The sequence below is a fragment of the Mirounga angustirostris genome, unplaced genomic scaffold (genome assembly GCF_029215605.1).
Source record: "Mirounga angustirostris isolate CCGP_5_RB_7025 unplaced genomic scaffold, mMirAng1.0.hap1 SCAF_6, whole genome shotgun sequence".
NCBI classification, from domain to species: domain Eukaryota; kingdom Metazoa; phylum Chordata; class Mammalia; order Carnivora; family Phocidae; genus Mirounga; species Mirounga angustirostris.
This window is the reverse complement of record NW_026991714.1, coordinates 153,814,591-153,837,613: the sequence shown is the minus strand read 5'-3', so window position 1 is coordinate 153,837,613 and position 23,023 is coordinate 153,814,591. Positions and strand designations below refer to the sequence as shown.

The 23,023-nt window shown below is 53.2% G+C and overlaps 1 long non-coding RNA gene across 4 annotated transcripts; it reads left to right on the top strand.

Moving 5' to 3' along the window:
* The first annotated feature begins 83 nt into the window (after positions 1–83).
* On the top strand, positions 84–22,957 carry LOC123846964 (uncharacterized). Of its 4 annotated transcripts, none has more exons than XR_010412629.1 (4): positions 84–242; positions 2,918–3,035; positions 14,975–16,751; positions 19,942–22,957. It is a non-coding gene; the product is annotated as an uncharacterized LOC123846964 (long non-coding RNA). The 4 variants fall into 4 exon arrangements; XR_010412630.1 differs by having other exon boundaries at positions 14,965–16,751; XR_010412628.1 differs by having other exon boundaries at positions 11,985–16,608.
* The last annotated feature ends 66 nt before the right edge of the window (positions 22,958–23,023 follow it).

The following is a 23,023-nucleotide window of genomic DNA, read 5'->3' as shown; positions in this document are numbered from 1 at the left end:
CTGCCCGGGATCGCTGCCGTCGCACGGACGCCCGCCCGCCCCGCCCCCGCCCCGCCCCCGCCCCGCCCCGCCCCCGGCGGCGTCCTCCCGGCCGCGCGCCGCGAGCCTCTGGGCGCTGCTCGGCCGGAGTTGCCGCCAGCCGCCGGCGGGAGCCGCGCGGGGGCAGCGCCGAGCGCGATTCCGTGCGCGGCCAAGCGCCCAGGTGGAGGAGGGCGACGCCCGGCAGACGCGGAAGCCCCGGGGTGCGTCCTTCGGGAGCGGGGAGGAGGGTGGCGGGGCCCGGCCGCTGGAGGCTGGTGCTGCGGCGGCTGCGGGGGAGGGAGGCTGGAGGAACACGCGCGGGGGGAGGTGGGGCCGAGCCGGACCGAAGGGTGGCCTGCGCCGCGGCCTCCTGCGGAAGCAGTTGGCGGCCGTCGTCACAACCGCACGCTCGGCTGCGGGAGCCCGAGAAGCCGCCAGGCCTCGGGGGCGGGGGCAGCTGCACCCCCGCCTCCCGCGAGGGAGGCGAGCCAGCAGATGTGCGAGCTGCGGCCACGGCGGGCCGCCACCCTGACCTTCCAGGTGTGAAAACCTTGCTGCGGCTACCCCCCCCCAGTCTCACCCAAAATGCCGCTGGTGGCCCAGCCGGGAAACCCTGCGGGAAAGGGAATTGGGGTGCGGGAGGCGGTGGTTGAGGCCAGCCAAGTCGCCCTTCCCAGAGCCACCGCAATAGCTGAAATAAATTGGCGTCGCTCTTAGAAGTACTGCCCACTGGGCAGGCTGCCGAGGGTATCAGCTACAAGGGCCACCGAAGAGCTTTACGCAGGCTCTAAGGTAAGGTCCACCTTGTAAAAGATCACTCTCGGTTTCTGCTATGGAGATGGCACACCGGGTCATCATGACCAACCCTTCCACAGACGCGGGAGTGAAGAGTTCCTGAAAGGGTAACTTTTCCCCAGTGAGCACCTTTCTATTTGGGAGACGCGGTAGAAAGCTCAGCTACTGAGCAAAGCTCCCCACAGACCAAAGACCAAAGAGATGAATTGTTCTTCTGAGACCACTACAGAGAGGGAGGGTCTAGTCAACACCCAGACTTTGGGTTGGGGCCCCAAAATGCCAGGCTCTAGGAAGAGTGGACTGGAAAAACACCAAACCTCGTGGGGCCTGAAGCTCAGCTTCGGATCACGGCAGACCCTGATTGCATTAAGGTGACCTGGGGTGCTGGGTGTCTGGCTCCCTGCCAGAAGCCGATGTCAGAACTTTCTAGAGGGCAAGAAAATACCATCTTAGATCTCAACTTATCTGCATGGTTTTAGAATGTGTAACATGCATCACACACAAGGCAACATGAACACATGATCAGATCCCAAGAAGAACAAGAGAGAACAGAAACTGACCTATGGGTGGTCCACATAATGAAGTCAGCAAGCATGCACTTTAAAATAATGAGGATTAATGTGTTCGAGGAAGCAGTGATACTAGAAATTATAGCAAGGAATCAAATTGGAATTCTGGATCTGAAAAATACAATAACAAAAATTGATTGGATTGGTTACTAGCAAATTACCTAGAGCTGAAGAGGGTGTTGGTGAAGTGGAAAGTCGGTCAGAAGATAATATCCATCAACACGCAGGGAGAGAAGTCATCACAGGGGACTCACTGAACCAGTCTCGCACATTGGGTGAGAACGAGGTGGTCTTTGGCGAACCCAGCACCTGTCTGCCCTTGGAATGTGTCCTCTGCAGAGCAAAGGTTTTGGGAACCTCTGGGCTGAATACTTGTCTATATGGTTACAGGTTCGCCAGCAAGGGGCTCTTGCATGACGTTTGAAAGTAGAGGAGGACAGGCTAGTGATTTCTGGAGGCACACGCAATGATTAAGGGCAGGTGAGAAGTTCAGAGCAGCTTCCCAAGTGCTCCAGGTGGCAGGACAGGCACGGTATGGAGGCTACAGACATGCCTGTGGGAAAGGGGAGAAACCAGGAGGCACAAAGGGTGATTCTTCTGAAAAGTCTTCATTTTGATCTCACTCTTGGATGATGGTTAACTGCTATAGAATTCTATGCTGGCAGTTCATTTCTATCAGAATTTTATTTTATTTATTTATTTATTTTTTAAAGATTTTATTTGTTTATTTGACAGAGAGACACAGCGAGAGAGGGAACACAAGCAGGGGGAGTGTCAGGCAGAGGGAGAAGCAGGCTTCCCGCGGAGCAGGGAGCCCGATGCAGGGCTCGATCCCAGGACCCCGGGATCATGACCTGAGCCGAAGGCAGACGCTTAACGACTGAGCCACCCAGGCGCCCCTCTATCAGAATTTTAAAGACAGGACTCTGGATGCTGTTGTTGCTAATGAGAAGTTTGGTGTCCATGCAGTTGCCGTTGCAGTGAAGGAGATCTATCTTTTCTTTCTGTGTCCTTGATGTCCTGAAATTTCACTACAGTAATCCTAAGTGCGGACTGCGTTTCAGTTATGCTGCTTGGCACTTGATGTGCACTTCCTGTCTGAGATCTTCAGTCTTCAATCCGGGACATTGCAGTCATTCTGTCCTCACATGGAATGTGCTCTGTGGCCTGCATCCTGACCTTGATTCCTGGATTCTGGGTCTTTGGGGAGGGACTAGATTGAAGCCACTCCATCTGTTCTTTCTGTGTCTCCAAACAGCTCTTCCTGTTTTTTACCTGCGCTCCCCACGGGGAAATCTGCCTCCACTGGTGTCCACTTAGAGTTTGTGTCATCTACAGGGTTGGGTTTTTTTTTTTTTTTAATGATTTCATTTCTCATTTCTAATTTTCTCTGTTGTACTGGTTCTTGTTTCATTTTTTTCCAGTTTTGTTATATAATCCCTTCTAAGTTTTTGTTGCTATTTTCTCTTTATCCAACTTGAGAATCCTAAACATAGTTATTTTAAAGTCTGCTCTATTATTTTAATTTTCAGGCTGCTGTATTGTTTCCCTTTCATCTGGGATGAATTCATCAGCTGAATCTGGATCTTGTTCTCTTCTTAGAGGAACCTGCTTTGGAATTGCGGCTTGCAGGCTCATCTTAAGCAAGAGGTTTGTGTCTCGTTTCCTCTCTCTGCTCACCCCTCCCTGTGTCTCAGCTTGCAGGTCCCCGGGCTCAGCCTTCTGGGGCTCTGCGGCGGTGATGTGTGTTACACCGGGTGCTCGGGACTGTCACACAGCCCCCCACTGAGAAGTGCCGATGAAGTCACAGAGCCAGCAGTGCCCAGGTCCATCCTCTTGGTCATCCTTAGGCAATTGCTGCAGAAGGTGATTTTCTTTCTCAACTTCCTGCCATAGAAGTGGGAGACTTGTCCCAGGTCTGATTCCAGGTGATGCTCTGGGCTGTTGCCCCCCACTTCCTGCGGGCAGTTTTAGACCCTTCACTCCTCAGGGACTGCATTCGCAGCCACTTGCCCCTTTCTGGGCCTGGAGTCCCGCAGGTCTGAGGTCTCCATCTGCAGCCTGTTTTGCATCTCCCTTCCACTTTTGGTGTATGGAACTTTTGGAGTTTTTAAGAGTTTTCTTTTGAAAATGATCTGTTGTGGCCATGGGTGGAGGGACTCGTGGGAGGGCCTCTGAGTGAATGATAGTGCCTTCCTTTCCAGAGGAAGTAAATGTTTTTCACACAAAGGACATAAGAGAGTTTGCTCTATTTTACTTTTTCCTGTTTAATTCCTTGGTATGAGACTGCTGTTAAGTTATGTTTGGTAGGTTCCCAACAACTAATACACTTCCTCATCAAAAGAAAAGCGAAAGAAAAATTTTTAAAAACTTGAAATTTACTATATAGAAAGTTAAAAACAAAATAAGCATTTCTAGAGAAGCTTCACAGATGTCACAATGGCTGGAAATTATTCTTTGGAAGATGTTCAGCGTGCTCCCGAGCTGCTGCCTACATCTCCGCTCTGCCCATTGGGCCACTGTGCTGAAATGCGCTGGCTGAAATACATCCTTCTTCCTCGGAAAGAAGTAAGGTCGCAAAGGACAGATGACCTTGGTTTTCACGTGTGCTGCCCGCCCTCTGAGAGTGCACGCAGTGCAGGCAGCGGGATTGCCTCAGGAAGGCAAGAGGACCGCGGGGCAGACGTTGGTTCTCGGGCACCTTGGGAGGGACGTGTGATGACTCTTTGGAGAGGGTTCCAAGTGACCCTGGGTGGTAAGCTCGACCTTGAGATTTGGGTACAAGCTGTGTAGCTCCATAGACCGCCCGTGCCAGCCCCACGGCCTGGGGGTGCCAGTCACCCTTCCTCAGGTTCCTGTGAGTTCAGGCTCTTGGGGATGGGGGGAAACGTAGCAGGGAGAGAGGGCTGGCTCCACATGGCCTCCCATCCTCTGCATCGACCCACCCTTAAAATCCAGGCATCTGCAAGGTCCTCAAAGATCCCACTCACCCAAACCCCTCATAAGAGCAGTGGGGCTTTCTGCATGGTTGGGGACAAGGGTTCAAATCCCGGGAGAGCAGAAGCTCTCCACCCCCAACCCGTCGTGGGGTGGTGGGCAGTCCTGCCCTTCGGAGCCCCCCCCAAGGGTCCCGGCCCTTCGCCATCTTCCCAGGTCCCGGCCCTCCCTTCTCCCTTGTTCCTCTCGGGATGAAGCTGCTTCCTCCAGACACACTAGGCTTTGAGTCACTTTCTTGTCCCCTGGCAACGTCCTTCACTTCCTGCGAGCCCCTCAGTGCAATGAAAATGTGGGTTCTGTGGGACCTTGCTGTTCTGTGGTTGGGGGGCCCCTCGGGGCATCAGCACGGAGGCCAGGCCCCAGAGCGGCATGTGGGAGCCCAGTCAGATTTCAGTGAGTGAGCAAATGAGGATGTGTTCCTGTCTTCCTCACTGGCGTGTTGTTGCCCCTCCATGTGTGGGCACCTTTCAGGGGGTTCTGGCGAGCAGAGAAAGCGGCAGTGGGACAGATGACACGGTCCCGACAGGGGGGACGCCGCGCAGAGGGCGGGCATCACTGGTGCCCAGGAGGGAGGCAACACACAGGGATGCTTTGCTCTCGGCGTCGGACTAAAGGCTGTTGTTTGCACAGACTGAGCTGAGACGTATTTCCGGGCAGGTGTCTGCTGGGCTCTCATCACCTGGGCATTCATGCCCCGTAGGGTGGGAACAGCTTGTCTTAACCCCGTTTCCTGCTGCTGCCATGGCCAGAGCCTCAATGGCCTGCAACACGTGCATTTACTCTCTTGCCGCTCTGGAGGGCGGAGGTGTGGACGCGTTTGCCTGGGTGATGTCGGGTGTCTGCAGGGCTCTGGGGAGGATCTGTTTCCCTGTCTTCCCAGCTTCTAGAGGTACCTGCATCCCTTGGCTCTGCGCCCCCAACAGTGTCCTCGCTCCATTGTCGCGTCTCCTGCTCCCACCCTGGACGGACCCTGTGATGATGTTGGCCGGCAGATAACTCAGGATGGCCTCGCCCTCTCAACATGTTTAGCTCAGCCACGTGTTCAACACTCTTCTGTCCTGTACATACCGTGTTCACAGGTTTTAGGGGTTAGGATGTGGACGTCTTTGGGGGCCGTCATGTCGTCTCCACAGCACACCTCCTGGAAAGGCACGGCCTTCACTGGAGAAGTGCAGTGATCACCTGATGCGGTGGCCGACAGCCTGTGGCCACGGGTATTGGCGGCACCAAGGACGAAGCCCCGGGCCAGCCACACGATCCACACAATCAGGAGAAGTCCAGGAGGGAGAAAGCAAGCAGCCAGGGGCAGCTGCCGCACCAGGCACGACACCTGGCCCGTCTCCAGACCTCAGCCTGGCTTTGGACCCGCGACGTGTGGCTTCGTGGAGAAACCAGGCTCCACAGAAGAGGGCGGCCCTCCCCGCGTGGGCAGTGTCCCCCAGTGCCTCCCCAGGGTGCTGTGGCCATGTGCACTGGACTGTTTCAAGGGCTGCTGCTCACAGGCGGGGCTGTCCAACCCGAAGGCCTGAGGTGTCGCCATGGCCACGCGTTTGAGCAGAGCATGTAGAGATCAGGTAATAAATACGTCCTGGTCCAGGTGTGGCTTGTGGTGGGCACACTGGGTCCACGGACCACCGAGCAGGGCCGTTCTCCAAGCTCCTGAGTAGGTTGCTGGAGTGGACACGTGGCAGTCAGCCTCACCACTGTACTAACTACACCGTCTTCTGTGTCTTCACGCTGGGTCTCGCTGACTGCGCGGCGAGAGCCAGTTCTTGGAGACGGCAAAAGAGTGGCCTGGGAGTTGCCTTTCGAACGGCACTAAGCAATCTGGAGGTCTCCTCCGAGCCCCTCCTCCATCCAGCATGGACCGTCCAGCAGACAGTGACCAGGCAGTGACCAGGCACCGGACAACCAGGGACCACCGCCACTCTAGCCCAGAGCCCACCACAACTATCCCATCCATTCAGTCCTAAGCCTGTTTAGCTGCTCACCTGTTCCTTTCCTGGAAACCACACTGCACACTCATGTCCCCCCTCTGCCTCTTGGCCGACCCGGGTGCTCCCGCACGGCCTGTGGGGTGGGCCCCGCCCCCCGCCCCCCGCCCCCCGCTTCTCCGGAACCCTGTGCCCACAGATACCTGTCCCTTCACAGTGGTCATTTCCGTGTCCGCATGTCTTACCGAGCCTGTTCAAAACAAGTCCAGGGTACATTTTGAAACAACTCCCTTAGCTTCTTGGCCTGTGGGTTAAGGACCGTCACAGCAAGAAGGTCCAGTGGGGGCCTCTGAGGCTGCCCCTCCACCAGCCAGGACCCCGTCCCGAGGGCATGGCAGAGACAGCAACAGCATTGCCCTTAGACCTAAATGCAGCACAGCGTCCCCACCCGCCCCTCCAGGAGACGCTCAGCCATAATGGTAGACGTTTTTGGTGGTCAGAGCTTGGGCTGGGGGACTGAGGAAGGAGGAGCCCCTACCCCTAGCGAGTGGAGGCTAGGGACCCTGCCAAACATCCTTTGATGCACAGGATGACCCCCACAAACAGAGAATTATCTGGCACCAGAGGGTCAACAGTGGTGAGCTGGAGAAACTGGATTAGATGATACATTTCAGATAATCTCCCAGGAATTAAGGCAAAACCAAAAAGAGATGGAAAATCAGAGGGAACATGCATGAACACTATAGGATCAATCCAAGGGTTTCACAATTCAAATCAGAAAGGGAAGAGTGAAATCAGAAGGGAAGTGATAATCCATGAAGTAATTTTTAAATTTTTCCAGAGTTGAAGGACATGTTTCTTGAGCAGAGGGCTCCATGGGGGATCTGGTGCCAAGAAAGAAAAGGGACCCTCAGCATGGCGCAGGTTGTGATGTTTGAAAACACTGCTTTCAAAGAGAAAGGTCTACAAGACTCGAGAGAGTAAAACAGCCTGCAACAGTTCAGCTACAAAGGATTAGGAGTCTTTGTTTTTCTCAACGGCAGGCAGCCCTTCGGATGGCAGTGAAAGCCGATGCCGGGATCCCAGGTGTGCACCTGGAATAGGGGCCAAACGGTGTAGACACAGAACGTCGTCCACCAAACCAGGGGGAGCCACCGAGACGACCCAGGGGACACGGGGAGTGTCGGAGATGACAACAAAGGGCAGCCCAGCCCAGCGGGAGAAGTGTGGAGAGGGGGACGCCTCTGCCATGACCAGCCGGGGCTGAGAGATGCCTGTGGTGACCCAGGTGGTCGAAATGGCACCTCGAGGCCATTGCAAGGGGCGGAAGAATTCCCACGAGGCTCGAAGAAAACCAAGCAACTGAAGAAGTCGCGATTTATTTCAAGAAGGACAAAAAGTGGGGAAGGAAACAGGGTACACAGAGTGGGAGGGTGGTCAACCTTGCTTGGGGCAGCCCTTGGGCCAGACGAGAGGGTCCCCTCCTGCCCTGGGCGCTGGGCTGGGGAGGCTCTGAGTTCCACAGACACAGAACCACACCAGGGTCCTTGGGCTCATAGAATGCTCTTTGAAAGCTAGTAACTGATGGAGTGTGTTCAGGAGAGGGCGCACTAGCTGGCCGGCCCCCGGGCCGAAGAGAGCAGGGCTGTGAGGCATGAGTGTTTGAGGGGAGAGGAGAGACCCCAGCTTCCACCCGGGGGACTGGAGAAAGGCCAGAGGGGGCTGCCATGGGTGGCTCCATATCGTTGCAGGCTCCGGCTTCCCCAGTCACTCTCTCCCCTGCTGGGGTGGTGTGTCCTGGGAAGAGCTCAGAAGTCCCAGGGCTCCTCGGATGCTGGAAGGTTCTGTTTCCTGTGCTGACTGGTGGTTACACAGCTGTGCACACTTTGTGAAAATCTGAGCTGCACCCCTGCAACCTACACGGTTTTCTGGATGCCTGCTCCATGTTGATAGAAGAGTTTATTCTACAGGCATTCTTAGAGGAGAATATGGGTGAATTTTATGTTGTTCTTAGGCTAAGAAAGGATTTCTTAAATGAAATATAGAAGCACTAACCACAAAAGCAAATGTTGATAAATGCACTACATTAAAAGTACTCTTGCTTATCAAAAAGACACCATAAGGAAAATTAAAAGCTGAGCCAAAAGCAAGAGAAGATATTGGTAATTCTTATTTTCAGTAGATTAGTATGCAGAATACATAAAGAACTCCTATAATTCAATTTAAAAAGATAAAAACAATAGGTTTAATTGGATTAATGGGCAAAAGATAGGCACCAACCACTCACAGTAGAGGAAAAACAAATGGCCAATAAAGATATTAAAAGTGCTCACTGTAATCAGCTAGCAGGGAAACAATTTTATCCTGAACGAGATAGCGTTCAGTTGCCAGGAGAGGAGTAAGCCCCCAGGTCCTGCTGCTGCTGTGGGGTGTGCGTCCGTTCGTTAGGAGCACCTGGGGAAGCATCTGCACCCCGGGTAGGCCTGCGGTGACCCCACTGCTCACCCAGAGGCTTCAGGGAAGCAAACAGAGAGGACACGTGGGCAGAGTCGCTCATGGCAGCCCCCCTCCCCACTTCAGCAAAGCCTGGAAAGGACCCCAAGCCCAGGGCAAGGGAAAGCCATGAAATGAGTGAACAGGTGCTTCTTGCAACAACAGGGATGAATCCTATCAATAGCTTTTGACAGAAAGAAGCAAATTGCAAGAGATCTCATGCAGTAGGAAATGTTTCTCATACCAGCAACCTTAGATGATAAGGTGCAAGTGGGAATGATGAAATTCTAAGAAGGGGGAAATCAAGGGGTGGGTTGGCCCACAGCCCAGGCTGGGGGGCAGGCAGGAGACGGGGGTGCACGTGGGGGTGTCACGGGCTGAGTTGTGGCTCCCCGAAATTCATTGCTGGACATCCTGACCCCAGTGCCGCAGAGGGTGACAGTATTCGGAGATGGATCTTTGAAGTGGTGACGAAGGTCACACGAGGTCACTAGGGTGGGCCCTAATCCATTCTGACTGGCGTCCTTATGAGAAGGGGAGGTGAGGACCCAGTCATGGAGGGACGGCCCTGTGTGGACACGGGGACAGGGTGGCCGCCCACACCCTGAGGGCTGGGGAGAGTGGCGCCCCTTCCCCCCGTGGTATTTGTTGCCATAGCTTCAGGAAGCTGGTGGGGGGGCAGGTGCCGGACCGTCGACGGGTGAGGGTGCTGGTGGCCGGGGGCGGCTCACGGGGGCTTCACGGTTGCGCTTCAGAGCTTTTGGAGGTTCCGCGTGTCATGTTGCAAAGCAAGGAAGAACTTCAGCGGCAAGCATATGTTGTCCAGCTGCTGGGGGGCGTCTGGGGGTCCTGCCCCGTCCCTGCTCACACCCGGGCCCGGGCAGGTCCTTTCGAGATGTCACTCCCGAGCTCCTGTAACTCATCTGTAAACTGGGGTGGTCGTGAAAGGTATTCTGTAGGATGGTTGCGAGTCTGAGTGGAGCTTGCAGTGAGACCCCAGCCCGGTGCTCATCTCGATGATGCTGGGAGGGGGGGCGTTACCCTGATTTCACATGGGAGAAACTAAGACACAGGGGGGTGCCCGAGGGCTGGAGACGGCTCCCAGGGGAGTGAAGGACCTGGATTCACACCCAGCTCTGGACCACCTCCCTCCTTCCGGGCACATCTAAGGGGAACATAAAACAGTGGGATCCCCTCCCGCAGCAAGACTCTAAAACAGAAGCGATTTCTCCACGGGGGCCTTTCTGGGGCCCTAGAAGCAGCAAGCTCACCCTGAGGAGGGCCCCACCAATAACCACACTGCCGCTGGCTCCTGGCCTGGGGCCGGCATCCACGGAGCACCGAGGCGCTCTGCTCCTGCTTGCAGGAGGCTGGGCGATGTCACCGCGACCCTTGCCTCCATCCCCTCCATCCCCAGCAGGTGCCTGGGGCCTGGGCCAGATCTGAGCTGAGCGCCCGCACTGACCAGCCTCTCGGCTGCAGGGCCTGGCACCTTCCCAGCGGTGCCGGCTGGCCCCCGCAGAGGCTGACCCACAGCCCTGACCTGGGGACCCCAGGGGGATGAAAGTGGCACACTTGCCCGTGTGGATGAGCTGAGGCTCCCGTGCCAGTTTGTGCCCGGGCAGGCGGCCTTTCCCTGACCGACCAGACGATACGTTCCCAACGCCTAAAGAAGCCTGACTTCCGCTGCAAAGCTTGCGTCTGCTCCGTAGATTCAAAACCAGATGCGGTAGCCAGGGCGGTAACAAGCCCGCCTCGACGCAGATGAACAAAACTTCTCAAAATTTTAAAGAGAAAGGGCTTTGATTGGAGCCCAAGTGAGGACAGCTGCCCGGATGCACGTCTTCACAAGGAGAGAGTGCCCTGGGGAAGGGACGTTTGGGGCAGGGTTGTGTATGTTTTTACATGAAGAGTTACAAATCATCACGACGACGGACATTACAGAAACTTACAGACTTTATCTTCTGTTTGTGGCCTGTGCGAGGCTGTGTGACTTGAATCTCATGGGAACCAGGGAGGATTTCTCGCTTATCTGTATGTTTGGAATGCTCCTTTTGGGGTATGTTTTTAACAAAGCGGATGTACACGGGGTCCTGGGGCAGAAATAGAGCCATGCTTTGAGGTTTGGTGAGTCATTCTGACCTTGGTAAATGTCAATGTGTAGCTTCCCTGGGAGTCCAGGAACAGGGCCCACAAAAAGTTGAAACTGTCCTTTATTTTATCACCTGTTTTGAAGAGAGGATTCAGGACAATGCAGATAAGTGGCCCTTTTCCCTACTGATTTCAGGGGTATTTGTAGGGAACTGCATCAGAAGTTGGGTGGGGGATTCTCCCCCCAGATCTGTCCTCCCTGTGTGGTCCTCATCCCTCTTCCTCAACAAGCCCCTGGGGCAGATCCTGAGGTTGAGTTTTACTTAGAGGTGGTGCTGGGTACCTCCAAGAGGACAGTGGCCATGGAGGATGGCTTGAAGTCACAGCATCTGGGTAGAGACAGACAGTGGCCTGGCCCACTGGAGTCCAGCTGACAGAGAAGGGAAGCGTGGGCTGGTGATGGCCACTCATCCACCTGCTCCGGGGTGATGGAACCCCTGGTGAAATTGTCAGATATAAAGATCTCTGAGTCCCGCATATGCGCAAGAGACAAGATGCGGACCCGTGAGTTTAGGTGTTTGCCTGTGGCTGGGCAGCCCAGGAAGGAGTGACGGGACAGGGTGAGTCCCCACCCCTGACAAGCCCGTGTGATGTTGCGTGGGGCCCGTTTGCAGGAATTCCCGGGAGGACACAGGCTCTGCCTTCCAGGAGGCCTGTGTTTGCCTGCCTCACTGCGTATGTCTGGGACACGCCGTGAGCTGGGTCTGGGGCCCAGGGCTGAGGGTTCAGGATGCTCCCGTGTGAGGATCAGTGTGAGCCACAGATGGACCACAGCAGCCAGGCGGAGGGGGACTGAGGCCACGGGCAGGAAGCTTCCTCTGTGCTCTTGTGTTATTAGCAGGGGTCAAGTAGTTCAGAATAAACTAGTCAGATCTAATTTGGGGCCAGGGCATTTTTTAAATGGGATTTTTAAAAAAGCAGAAATAGAAAATGTCAGAGTGCCCACTCGCCTCGTAACAAGGCAGTTTGAAGCTGTTTCTGCCACGTGGGTGTGCTTACCTGCTGCACGCTCTGGTTGTTACAGATGAGGAGCCTGGAGGTCGGGGAGGGTAAGGACTCGCCAGGGCCGCGGAGCCCCCCGGGAGCGCACCGGGCTGTCTCCCGGTCATCAGCCACCAGAGCACTGAGGTCCCGACAATGCAGGCTATTTTTAAAACGTGGAAAAGAAAAAGGAAAGGACAAGAAATCCAGCCAGTCATGGAGGACGAGAACGCATGGATTCTACAGCAAGCGCAGTGGACCACGGCCCACCATTAGTCCGTAACCTGACTGCCAGGCCACGTGGAGACTGTGTGGTATGCGGCTGCAGCGTGTCGTGTTGTGGTTCTGGCTCGGGCAGTCCCATGCAACCCTCAGCGGCTGGGACACAAGCTTGAGAGTGCGTGGCCGCTGAGACGGCCGTAGACCAGGGCTGTCACGTGCCGTGGCGATCAGCAGTCGCCAACCTGCCCCGTGGGGCCACGGGTGCCTGTGACGATTGACCCCTGCCCCCCATGTCCTGCGTTTCCAGCCGGCCAGCACCCCCAGCCCTTCTCAGCTGGTGCCGTGCATATGCTGTTCCTTGTCGGGGAACACCATTGTTCTGACCTCCCCCACTACGTGAGCAGACGGGATGCGGGCAGAGTCGACCTCTTGCTCCCTCATATTCCTGTGGGAAACACACGAGTGGCCTGCTGGTCCCAGGAGAATAGAAGCCAGCAGGACAGACCTGCCCTGAATCCGTGGCCCAGGGCCAAGCCTGGTGAGATCTGTCAAACCACAGCCAACCCAGAGATGCATGAGTTAGAGGCAAATTCTTGGTGGCCAAGCTAAGTTTGGGGGTGGTTTGTGATGCAGAATTATCATGGGAACAGCCAGCTGGTACAGGGTCATTTCATCCCTCTACTAGCCCTCGGGGACCATGTCCAAATGGCCCTAGGCCAGCTCCGTCTGGGGAGCAGCTCCGTCCAGTGTGGACCTCTGCCCTACCCAAGAAGCCACTTCACCCACCCCCTTGTTCACAGTCTCTTAAAACATGCCTGTTGAGGTACCATGGGCCAGTTTGGCAGTAAGTCAATTATACTTTCATAAAAATGGAAAGATAACAACCAGAAACCAAAAGACTCCTGACAGCAGCCCATTGAACAGACACAACTCAATGATTTTTTGAAAATTTACAGGGTTGTGGGACCAGCACCACATTCCGTCTTCACATTCTGGTTTTTTAATGGCTCGAGCTTTTGGTGTCACGTCTGATAGTTCTTTGCCTCACACAAAGTCACGTCGGTTTCCCCGGGTTTTCCTGTGGAACTTCCATGGTTTTGGCTGTTACACTGAGGCCCCTGATCCGTCCTGAGTTAGGATTCATGGAGAGGTCTGAGTTTATTGTTCTCATACGGATGTTCAGTTTTCTCAGCAAATGCAATTTTCTTTGTGGGAATGTTTTTAGTTATAAATTCAGTTTTCTGCACACGTATGGGCCTATTCATGTTCTCTTCTATCAATCTTGACAAATTGCATTTTTAAAGGACCTCTCCTCTTTGAGTTGTGAATTTATGGCACAGAATTTCTGCAATATTCCATGATTGTTCTTTTTTATTACTTTGGTGTTTTTTTAAAGATTTTATTTATTTATTTGAGAGAGAGTGAGAGCGAGACAGAGAGAGCGCACAAGCAGGGGGAGTGGGAGAGGGAGAAGCGGACTCTCTGCTGAGCAGGGAGCCTGACGCGGGGCTCGATCCCAGGACCCTGAGATCATGACCTGAGCCGAAGGCAGACGCTAAACGACTGAGCCACCCAGGCGTCCCATCCTGGTTATTCTTTTAATCTCATTAGGCTCTATAGTGGTAGCCCCTTTTTCCATTTCTGATATGGCCATTTTTTTTTTTTGCTTTTTTTTTCTTACTCAATAATGCTAGGGTTTTATTGATTTTATTGATTGTTTTCAAAGGAACAATGATTTGCTTTGTTGATTTTTTTTCTCTCACTTACCATGCTGTTTCATAGATTTCTGCTCTAATGTCTTTTCCTTCCTTCTACTCACACTGAATTTAAATTACTCTTCCTTTTTTAACCCCTTAAGATAGCACTTAGATCATTGATTTTCAACTTGTCTGATTTTTTTCTTATAAGCATTTAAAAATAGCTGTATCCCCCAAATTTTGTTATGTTGGTTTTCATAGTCATTCAGTTTTAAATATGTCCTAATCTCCTTTGTGATTTATTGTTTGGTCTGTGGATTATTTCAAGTCCGTTGCTTAATTTCGAAATGTGCGTAGACCTTTAGGGCATCTGTTATCCCTGGTGCCTTAATTTGTTGTGTTCAGACGACATATCCTGTATAGTTTCAAAACTTTGAAATTTACTGAAACTTTTTCTTTTAGTCCTGGGATATGGCTTATCTCCACGGATAGGCCTTGCACATTTGAAAGTGATGTAAACTCTGCAGAGGATTTGATGGTATTCTCTAGATGCCGGTTAGGGCAAGGTGGATAATGGTTTTCCCCAAAATTCTGCATCCTTAGTAATTTTGCATGTGTGTGTGCTTATTCTATCAGTTACCGAGAAAGGGAGATTTAAGTCTCCTACCACGATTGGGGCTTGTCTGTTTTTTTCTTGGGCTGTCGTACAAGTCAGGGTTTTCCAAAGAAACAGAACCAATAGGATCTATAGAGATATATATAGAAATTGGGTCTTGTGGTTATGGAGGCTGAGAAGCACCAGGATCTGCCATCTGCAAGCCGGAGAACCAGGGGAACTGAGGGCTAACTCCCAGTCTGAAGGCTAAAGGCCTGATAACCAGGGAAGGGGCTATGGGACTATGGGGGCGGCGGGGGTTAGATGGTGTAAGTCCCAGCGTCTGAAGGCCTGAGAGCCAGGACCTCCATCCAATGTCTGAGAACAGGAAAAGGTGGACAGCCTAGCTCCAGAAGAGAGAGAATTCGGGTCCCCAACAGATTAGATGATGCCCACCCACTTGGGGGTAAGATAGTCTGCCTTGTTCAGTCTACCAATTCAAATATTAGTCTCTTCCAGAATCACCTTCAACAGACACACCAAGAAATAATGTTTTGCCATCTGTCTGGGCTTCCCATAGCCCAGTCGGGTCAACACATAAAATGAACCATCACACGAGTCTACGCCTTGTCACCTCGGCACCATACGCATCTCCTTAAACTATACTTAACCTCCAAGCAAAGACGTAACGAGACCATAATTCCACCTAACATGACTATCCTACATACACCCCAAAATGCGATGAACCGCTCTGCCGTGGGCAATGACAGCTGAGCACTTAGCCACCACGAGCAAGGTGGGCGTGCTGACCATGATGGAGGGCAGAAGCAAAGCAGCAATCAGAGTGGTCTGACCTGAGCAGCCCTGTGGTGTTGGCTGGTTTCTAGCGTCTTCCGGTGGAATAGATAGGAAGCCAAGTTCTTACTTGATCTGTGCTGTCAGAGAAGCTCCAGGTCAAGTGAACAGAAGTCTAGCCTGAACCACAAAAATAGGAGTCATGGCCACTCAGTAGTTTCCAGACTAGAGCCAGTGTAGACACCCAGAGCCCCCTGAATGGAGAGGTCCCCTTGAAGAAGGGCTCCAGGACACTACCAGGAATGTATATGTTACCCTTTCTCCCAGATTTCCCCAAAGGTACTGGTGGCCTTTGACCAGGGGAACTGAGCACTGGGGGGGAAGGAAGGCATCAGACATCTTGGGACTCCTGGACACTGGCTCTGAACAGACATCAATCCTAGGAGACCCAGAACCTCACGTGGGCCCACTAGTCAGAGTGGGAGCTTATGGAGGTCAGGTAATCAGTGGAGTTTTATCTATTTATTTTTTTAAAGATTTATTTATTTTTAGAGCGAGAGAGAGTGCGTGCATGTGCATGCAAGCAGGGGGAGCGGCAGAGGGAAAGAGAATCTCCAGCTGACCCTCCGCTGAGCAGGGAGCCCGATGCGGGGCTCCATCCCAGGACCCTGAGATCATGACCTGAGCCGAAATCAAGAGCCAGACGTTTACCCAGCTGAGCCAGGCGCCCCCATCAGTGGAGTTTTAGGTCGGGCCTGCTCCAGAAGGCACCCTGTGGTCGTGTCCCCAGTTTCAGGGGCGCAACTGGAATAGACATACGGAACAGCTGGTGGCACCCCACCTTGCCGCCCAGACCTGCGCAGAGAGGGGAAGACCGAGGGGGCCACAAGAACTTCGTCTTCCTTGGAACATAGTGCGCCAGAAGCAGCCCTGCCCTCCTGGAGGGGCTGCAGAGAGCAGGGCCACCGGGTGGTGATCGCCTCCACGTCCCCGCTGAACTCCCCTGTCTGGCCTACGTCTTGGAAAGTGGCAGTGTGTTATCATGAGCGTAGCCGGGTGGGACTCCGTCGCAGCTGCTGTACCAGCGTGCATGTGTTGCTTGAACAGATCAGCACGCCCCCTTGGCTGGCATGCTGTCGACTGGGAAAACGCCCTTCTGTCGGCCACCATCAGTGACGCCCCGGAAGCAGCTGCTTTCAGGCAGCACACCCTCACCGTGGGCTTCAGGGGCGCGTCCCTCTCCAGCCAGTTGTTGTAACTCTGTTTGCCGAGAGCTCGAGCGCCTTTCCCTTCCACAAGATCTCACACCGGTCCATTACACTGGTGACATGATGCTGCTTGGACCCAGGGAGCAGGAGGTACGAATACTCTGCGCTTGTTGATGTTCACGTGTTGGAAGGTGGGAGGTAAATCGGACTAAAATTCAACGGCCTTCTACCCCAGTGGCATTTCTAGGGGCCAGTGGTGTGGGGCATGCCAAGATGACCCATCGAAGGTGAAGGTACGTAGCTCCATTTGACCCTTCCTACAACCAGAAAGAGGCACGATGCCTGATTTTAGTTCCGTGTGCATCACAGTGATTTGATACTTCCATACGTGACGAAATGATCCCCGCGACGGGTCTGGTTATTGTCTGTCCTCATACGAAGTTATTACATTACAGTATGACTGACTACATCTGCTGTGATGTGCATTACATCCTCATGACTTACTTATTCTATAACTTCCAGTTATATAACCCCACCCCTCGTCTCCCCCTCCGGTAGCCACGTTTGTTTCCTGTATCTGTGTGCTTCTCTTTTGTTTGTTCACTTGTTTTGTTTTTAGATTCCACATATGAGTGAAATCATATGGTATCTTTCTTTCTCTGGCTGACTTATTTCTCTTACGGTTATACCCTCTAGGTCCATCCATGTTGTCGCAAATGGCCAGATTTTGTTCTTTTTCATGGCTGAGTAATATTCCATTGTGTATATACACCACATCCTCTTTATCCTTTCACCCATCAGTGGACACTCAGGCGGCTTCCAAATCTTGGTTGCTGCAAATAATGCTGCAGGGAACGTAGGGGTGCATGTATCTCTCCAAACTGGTGTTTTCCTTTTTTTAAAAAACCCAGAAGTGGAGTGGAACCTCCACAGTGTTTTCCATAGTGGCCGCACCAATCAATTTTAAAGGTAAGCTTTTCAAGTAGTAGGATTTCCGTTTACCTTGAACAGCTTCCTTTTTTATTTGTTATGGGGCTCTCCTGCTGGTGACAAATTCTCTCTATTGTTTGTTTCTCTCAAAATGCCTTTTTTAGCCTTTATTTTTGAAGCATATTCTCCTTTGATACAGAATTCTATGTTGGAGTTTCTTCCTTTCAGCAAAGTTAAGATGTTGCTCCATTGTCTTCTGGACTTCATGTCTCCTGTTGAGAAGTTGGCTGCCATTTTCCACTTTACAAGAACCTACTTTATTCCAATTTTCCACATACATCACTGATAATTTCTATTGACCTGTCTACATGTTTACTGATGCTGTCTTTTAATTTTTCCAATAGAATAGTATGGCTGTTGAAAACAATTTAAATCTCAGATATTGTATCTTTCAATTCTAGACTTTACATTTCTCACCTGAGATTACCTGTCTCCTCACCCATATTGTCCATCTTTTCCTGTGAATTCTCTAACGTAGTTAGTTTTCCTCCAGCGACCCTAGAATGCCCAGCTACACTGTCAAGCCCATTTCTAGGGACTCTGTGGTCAACCAAGTGAGTGTTGCCATCGATCCCTGTGGGGCAGATGTCTGATTGCATCTCTGTCCTGGGCTGCTTGTGGTGGCCTTGCCACCCGGAGCTACCAGCTGACCCCACCCCTGGTCTCACTGTTACTGCTGAGACCCAGGAGCCCAAGTCCATTGTAACACCCCCACATCCATCTCCGGTCCTCAGAGGACAGACACACGGAGCTCCCTGGGGGCTGGAGAACAACTAACCCCAACGTTAGGGGATGGAGGGAGTGGGGAGGTGTCCTCACCAAGGAGGGAGGGCAGGGTTGGGGTCAGTCCACTCTACCTGCCTGTCTTCCTGACCCTTTAGCCTCCTTCTTTAGGCCATGCTTTTCAAACTTTAATGTGAAAACATTTACATGTAAAATGTATATTTTTAAAGTGTATACTCTGACTCAGCAGGTTTGGGGTGGGGCCTGAGATTCTCCATTTCTTTTTTTTTTTTTAATATTTTATTTATTCATTTGAGACAGAGAGATACAGAGAGAGAGAGAGAAAGCATGAACAGGGAGAGAGGCAGAGGGAGAGGGAGAAGCAGGCTCCCCGCTGAGTCAGGAGCCCGATGTGGGGCTCGATCCCAGGACCCCGGGATCACGACCTGAGCCGAAGGCAGACGCTTAACCATCTGAGCCACCCAGGCGCCCCAGATTCTCCATTTCTACAACACTCCAAGGGGCCACTGCTGTTGTCCTTGCAGTACACGCTGAGGAGTGAGGACCTGCAGAAGGCCAGGGAAGTTCAGTCTCATTAACTGCCCCCACCACGGAGTCCAGCCCCTCCTTATCCAAACTGCGTGGTGATTAATGCCACCTCCAGGTGCTCAAATTAATATTTTAAATCTTGGTACGTGCAGCCAGGTCAATGGATTTGGCCGTCCTGAGCCTTATTTCCTCCTTCCTGGGCCAATGGCTCTAGACTCCACTTCGATGGCTGCTCCCCCTGGCTACAGTTAGGTGAGGTTTTGTATCTCTTTCTGCATAAAGGCTCTCTCTTCCCAGAGCAGTCTTTGTACTTGTCCATCTATGCTCTGGTGTCTCCTGACCATCCAACCGTCTGACTCCTAGGGGCCTTTGGGCAATGGGGGTGTTAAGGGTGGGTCTTGAAAACAATTGGTGTTAGCTCGAGAGGCACCTACTCCAGGTACAACTGCTGAGAAGCTTCTGTGCACAGGCGGAGAGAAAGGTTGCTCCTGCCAACAAGGGAGGCTCAGGGACATTTGGGGGTTCAACGTTCTCCACCTCACCTACGTGTGCCCAGATGTCCCCATCTGATTCCCGAGGTCCCTCTTCCTCCCACCATGCTCTACTCTACCACAGCTGTCATGGTTAGTTTTATGCGTCAGCTAGGCTTGGAGCTATTTAACCAGATACTAAACCAGCTGCCGGGAAGGTGTGCTACGATCTGTGCTAGGAAGCCGTGGTCAGCATCTGCCATCAGTTAAGTTGAAACAAAGGAGATCCCCCTGGGTAATCTGGGTGGGTCTCATTAATCAGCTGGAATGCTCTGGACAGACAGTTGGTGGATATATGGCTCATTGCGGTGGGCTGGGGAGAGCTCAGAAGGAAGTAAGGGATGTTATCTTAGAGGACACACTCTTCATTACGACCACGGTGTTGGCAGATGTGTGCATGTTAAAGGGGGTGAGGTGGTGAGGTCTCAGGTGGAAACCAGGAATGTGCTACGGAAACCAGAGGAAAAGTGAGCCTAGTTATAAAGTGGTAGAAAAGTTGACTGAATTGTGTTCTGATGTCAGGTGGAACATGATGATGAACTTGGTTGCTGGCTGAGGAGGTTTACAAGCAAAGTGTTAGAGGTGTGGGTTGCTTTCCTCTTGCTGCTCAGAGTAAAATGGAGAGAAAATAGGTGAATTGAGGAAGCTCTCTCTCTTTATTAAAGATTTTATTTATTTATTTATTTGACAGAGCACGAGCAGGGGAAGCAGCAGAAGGAGAAGCAGACTCCCCACTGAGCGAAAAGCCCGATGCGGGACTTGAACCCAGGACCCTGGGATCATGACCTCAGCTGAAGGCAGACACCTGACCCACTGAGGCACCCAGGCGCCCCTGAGGAAGGTCTCTTAAGCAGAAATGAACCAGCCCCTAATGATTTGGGAGGTTCTTGGCTCATCCAGATTGCAAAGAATACAAAAATTGGGAAATGGACTGTCGGAAAAGCACATTCTAAACAGAGGGCCAAGGGTGTGCCAGCAAGGCAGCCACTTGCTGGAGAGCTTAGCGGAGCAACTCTGGACCCACCTGGCCATCTCAGCAGAGCCCAGGGGTACAGGTGTGATCGTGGGGGAGAGATCCGCGGAGGGCCCTCCTGTGTGACGGGACACATACCAGGCCCTTGAGAACACTGGAACAGAAGTCCGCCGGCTGGGACTGGGAGGAACAGATTCAGGACGCAGGGAAGGACTGCTACGGGACGCACAGAGCTCCACAAGCAGGACAGGGGCTGATGGAGCCGCTGAGCAGCAAGGACGTGCGGCCTGTCAGGAAGAAAGGAGAACGGCCCCGAGGGTGGTGCGTCCTGTGACAGGATTCTCCTCGGGCCTCGGAACTTAACTGAAGCTTCCCTGCGAGGTTATGAATTTCCTTGGGAATAGTGACTCCTTCATTCCTTCAGTTTCTCTTTCTGGGATGGGGATGTCCGTCCTGTGCTTGTGCAGTCTGGAAGCAGGGACAGGACACACCCAGAGTCTCACTCGCACCTGAGTCAGATGGTGACACTGGGGCCCACGAGCGGATCACACTTAGGTGGGATTGTAGGCCTGGAGTTCATACCGCAGTACTGAGGCTTTGGGGGTGCTGGGACACAGTGGATGTATTCTGCACACGACATGGACATAGATGTTGGGGGACCAAAGAGTGGACTGTGGCAGGTTTAATGGTGGGCCCCCCAAAAGAGACGTCCACCCAGAACCTATGAACAGGACCTTGTTTGGAAAGAGGGCTTTTGCAATTAAGGATTGTAATTAAGGTAAGGATCTCAAGTTGATATCATCCTGCATCAAGGTGGGCCCTAAATCTTACAGCAAATGTCTTTAAAAGGGAAGCAAAGACAAGGACACATACATGAAATGTGATGTCTCGAGGCAGGGACGCCTCTGCAAGCCAAGGGACTCCAGGATCGCCAGGAGCGATCAGAAGCCTGGAGATGGGATGGGTTCTCTCTCAGGACCTCCAGAATGAACCAGCCCTGCTAACGGCCCAGCCTCCAGAGCTGTGAGAGAATCCATTTCTGCTATTTCCAGCCCCCACTTTGCGATGCTTTGTTCAGGCAGCCCTGGGAACTGATGCGTGGGGAGAATGTTGATGGCACCCATTTTCCACTTCCTGCCAGGGACGAGGCTAAACATGGGCACACAGGTGAGTGCCCCGGGATCAGAATCCCTTCGGAGCTTCTGTTTCCCGTTTCCCGGGGCCATTCTGGTATCCGTTCCCGAGCAGGAAACTGCACATGGGAGTCAGGCAGTCTGAGCACAGTTTGATAAGAGGACTGTTCATGAAGACGCGGGCAAGCGTCAATGTCACAACAGTGACCTAAGACGAGACTGCCTGAGAACTGAAGGCTGTGCTGGTCCCAGCCATGTGACCTTCCCTGACTCAATGTCAAGGGTACCCCCTCAGGAAGCACAGCTCTTTTTGGACAAATTAGAGACCAGTGCACGTTCGTGCGAAATCAACCCCTGGCTATTCTGCATTCCCTGTCTCAGGGGGTGCTCACTGTCCCCCAGAGACACGGGCCGCTCCATGTCCTCGCACGCCAGCTTGTTCCCACCTTGGGGCCAGCATCCTAGGCCCCAGCCACAGCCTTCAGAGGGCTGCTGGTATATGCTCAAGTCTCAGAACCCTGCCTAGCCACCCCATAAAGTGGCTCCATGGTCATACACCGCCCACGGTCCCGTGTGCGCTCCTGCATGCTTGATGTGGTAGACATGTTTACCTGGTACTGAGTCACTGGCTGTCTCCTGTCACCGGAACAGGACAGCCAGCCCTGAGCTAGCTGATGCTCCTGATCAGTGTGGGCAGCCAGGGTAGCCAGGGACACTCTGTTGGCCTCAATGCCCCCTTCCACTCACAGCTGACCCCCATTCCAGCCTTGCTCCCTCCCGGCCTCCCCTGAATTCCATGGTCACCTTTGTGGCTGAGGTGACCTGGTCTGCCTGCGGGTGAGGCAGCCCTAACCTTTTCTGTCTCGTGCCCTGCTGTGGGCCTGCTCCAGCTTGCATAGCCAGTCCTTGGGTTTCCTGAGACCCCGTCCCATGGCCAGGCACAGGGGGTTTCCCGGACAGAGCTGTGCCCTGAGCCCCGAGGCCAGCTGGAGGCCCATCTGCTGTGCTGGTTCCTGCTCTTTTCTGCTTGGGCCTGTGAGGGACCCACAATCCTAGGGCCCAGGGGTCTTCTGAGAGGTGCTCAGTGTGCCCAGAGGAGGTTCTTCTTATGTCCTGACCCCAGGGCGGGTGCCTGCTTGGGCATTTGGGGCTCCCAGTTCAGTGTGCAGATGTCCCCACTCATCTCTGCTGGTCCCCTCACTGTCTTCTGTTGGGCCTGGTGCCTCTCAGACAAGTCCTTTCAGAGAAGGACTGTCTGTGCCCAGCTGTCCTCGCTGGAGGTCGCCCTGTGGCTCTACTGCTCCTCTCCCCGCCCCTCTGTGGCCCCGCTCCCAGGGCTCCCTGTTACCTACAAGCCCTCAGTCTCGCCAGTGGTCCCTGTAATGTTTCCAGCCACTTTCTGAATCCACTGACATGTTTTTTCCTTCTAAAGTCTTTTCTCGGGGCGCCTGGGTAGCTCGGTCAGTTGGGCATCTGCCTTCGGCTCAGGTCATGGTCTCTGGGTCCTGGGATCGAGCCCCAAGTCAGGCTTCCTGCTCAGTGGGGCGTCTGCTTCTCCCTCTGCCTCTGCCCCTCCCCACAGCTCATTCTCTCTCTCTCTCTCAAATAAATAAATCTTAAAAAAAAAATAAAATCTCGGGCGCCTGGGTGGCTCAGTCGGTTAAGCG